Here is a 3,412-nt window from a genome sequence, read left to right as displayed (position 1 = left end):
TGAGATGCTGAGAGGGCCCAGCACCATCTCCCAGGCTGACTGCTAGAACGGTAGAGTCCCGCCAGCGTGGTGGAAATCCCACATAAACTGAAGGATGCCTGGTGCCCGGGGCATCGGCCTACAGGCTGCAAACCCCCAAGACAATTTCTGTGCCCACGGGGCACCTGTGTAGTTGGGCAGCAATGCTAAGATGCTCAGGCAGGTGGGCTTGCAAGAAGCTTCTCAGAGGCGCGGGGCAGCAGGGAACCAGCCGGAGTGGCCAGAGGCCCCGGCAGGGCTCTCCCCATTGAGACAGAGACCAGTGAAGACGGCCCGGTGAGGGTGGCCTTGCAGAATGGGGTGCCTCCTTGGAGGCCAACAAGAACACGATGACCAAGGACCATGAGCACCTCCCCACCTCAGAACGGTGTGGGAGCCTCCCCCAAACCCCAGCATCACCCGGGGAGAGAAGTTGGAGAGGATCATCAATTCACCAAGCACTTTCCCCAAAGAGATCAGCATGTGTGCATGCTAAGTCGCTTCAGTCGAGTTCGACTCTTTGAGACCCTATGGACAGGTACCCCTGTCCAAGGGATTCTCCAGGCAAGAATACTGGAGTGGGTAGCCATTGCCTCCTCCAGGGGATCTTCCCAACCCAGGGATCAAACCCATATCTCCTGTGACTCCTGCATTGCAGGCAGCTTTCTTTACCGCTGAGCCACCAGGGAAGCCCAGAGACCAGAGGGAACCGGATTACAGCAAGATGAAGTTCTCCTCCTTCAAAAGAAACAAAACGTTGTCAGCTAAGTCGAAATCCATTTTGGAGAAGTCACCTGTCTGCACACCCTGGTCTGTGGATCCAGACATGCATGCCTATTATGAGGCGGCCGCGATCTCCTGCTAAAGGAATATTGTTTCCTTGTCAATGAATCCACGCTTTGGCTTCGGGCCTCCAAGATCCCGAACCTGTTCTTCTCCCTCTGGTTCCACCTCCCCCGCCGCACACACTAACCTTTTGTCCCACTGGCCCCTTTTGTGAACAGCGCTCCCGCGTTCTTTCCTGACTCAGGCTCATGTGGCTCCAGTTTCTTCTGCCAGGAACATGCTTTCCCACACCAGCAGAGGAAACTGGCGCCTTCTCAAATTCAGAGAGGCCAGCTGCAAGCAAGCCAAACGGTTGTTCTCTCCACGTCGTCTTCTCTATCTCAGCATTCTTTTCTTTGCTTTTTCACTCCATAGCGTTTCACACTGTATTGTCACTTATTCGTCTATAGGTTCCCCTGCTAGGCTGTCAGCTCGGTGAGGGTGGGGATTTCGCTGCAGTGGTTTCTGTCCTTCTAGCCCAGCACCTGCCTGTAGTGGTGGTGGTGGTGGTTTAGTCACCAAGTCGTGTCCGACCAAGTCGTGTTGTCTTGCGACCCCATGGACTGTAGCCCACCAGGCTCCTCTGTCCGTGGGATTCTCCAGGCAAGTAGTAGGTACCCGCAAATAACTGTTTAATAAATGGACAAATAAGCAAAGGAATTAACCAGCATCATTAAGGACTCTGGAAAGTGCACAGGAAGTTCATGGCTGGAAATGACTGATTGTACTCAGCAAATTTGGAGAAGGCCTTGCAGAGAGTGCGCACCGTGACAGCATGGGGAGAGAAAACTGACACTGTGGTCAAGAGACAGGAGTGGGGAAGGCACACAGACCCAGCAAAAATTTCAGAGAGGACAACAATGCTCACTACAGTTTAAAAATTCTTCCATATTAGAAAAGGAAGTGGTGTCCATGATTTGGAGGAAGGAAGGGATTCTAGGATAAGCAGCATGCCAGACTGTATCATCAACAGGAATAGGAGATGCCGGAGTGTATCAGTTAGATCAGGGGATGCTGGAGTTTTTCGATAGGAATAGATGATGCCAGAGTATATGGATAGGAACAGAACATAGCCAGCCTTCTGCTCCGCCATTGGTGAGATTCTAAAATAGAGCCATATGTCCAAATTATAACCCTATGCTTTATACACATTCAGTTCAATTCAGTCGCTCAGTCGTGTCCAACTCTGCAACCTCATGGCCTGCAGCACGCCAGGCCTCCCTGTCCATCACCAGCTCCCGGAGTTTACTCAAACTCATGTCCATCAAGTCGGTGATGCCATCCGACCGTCTCATCCTCTGTCGTCCCCTTCTCCTGCCTTCAATCTTTCCCAGCATCAGGGTCTTTTCTAATGAGTCGGCTCTTCTCATTAGGTGGTCAAAGGATTGGAACTTCAGCTTCAGTATCAGTCCTTCCAATGAATATTCAGGACTGAGTTCCTTTAAGATTGACTGGTTGGATCTCCTTGCAGTCCAAGTGACTCTTAAGAGTCTCCTCCAACACCACAGTTCAAAAGCATCAATTTTCAGTGCTCAGCTTTCTTTATAGTCCAACTCTCCCATCCATACATGACTACTGGAAAAACCGTAGCTTTGACTAGACAGACCTTTGTTGGCCAAGTAATTTCTCTGCTTTTTAACATGTTGTCTAGGTTTGTCATAGCTTTTCTTCCAAGGAGCAAGCATCTTTTAATTTCATGGCTGCGGTCACCTTCTGCAGTGATTTTGGAGCCCAAAAAAATAAAGTCTCTCACTGTTTCCATTGTTTTCCCATCTATTTGTCATAAAGTGATGGGATCAGATGCCATGATCTTAGTTTTCTGAATGTTGAGTTTTAAGCCAGCTTTTTCACTCTCCTCTTTCACTTGCATCAAGACGTTCTTTATTTCCTCTTCGCTTTCTGCCATAAGAGTGGTGTCATCTGCATATCTGAGGTTATTGATATTTCTTCTAGCAATCTTGATTCCAGCTTGTGCTTCATCTAGCCCAGCATTTTGCATGATATACTCTGCATGTAAGTTAAATAAGTAAGGTGACAATACACAGCCTTGATGTACTCCTTTCCCAATATGGAACCAGTCCGTTGTTCCATGCCCATTCCTAACTGTTGCTTCTTCACCTGCATACAGATTTCTCAGGAGACAGGTCAGGTGGTCTGGTATTTCCATCTCCTTAAGAACTTCCCACAGTTATACACATTACATATTTGCTAATGAAGACCCTGGAGAGAGCATGATAAATGATAACAAGGAATAAGAAAATGGAGTGGATTATCTTTAGCCAGAAGAATGCTGAAATAATAATGGTAATGCATGTGGTAATAGTGATAATGCATGTGGTCTCCTTTTGAATAACAATCTGCAGGACTTCCCTTGTGGTCTGGTGGATAAGAATCTGCCTGCCAATGCAGGGAACGTGGGTTTGACCCCTGGTCTGGGAAGATCCCACATGCTGCGAAGCAACTAAAGCCGGGCACCACAACTGCCGAGCCTGCATTCTACAGCCTGGGAGCCACGACTACCGAAGCCCTCCTGCTGCAACTACTGAAGCCCGTGCGCCCGAGAGGCCAT

Source organism: Bison bison, unplaced genomic scaffold (assembly GCF_000754665.1).
Source record: "Bison bison bison isolate TAMUID 2011002044 unplaced genomic scaffold, Bison_UMD1.0 scf7180017864148, whole genome shotgun sequence".
NCBI classification, from domain to species: domain Eukaryota; kingdom Metazoa; phylum Chordata; class Mammalia; order Artiodactyla; family Bovidae; genus Bison; species Bison bison.
The sequence above is the reverse complement of the archived record's forward strand: the minus strand, read 5'-3'. Positions refer to the sequence as shown.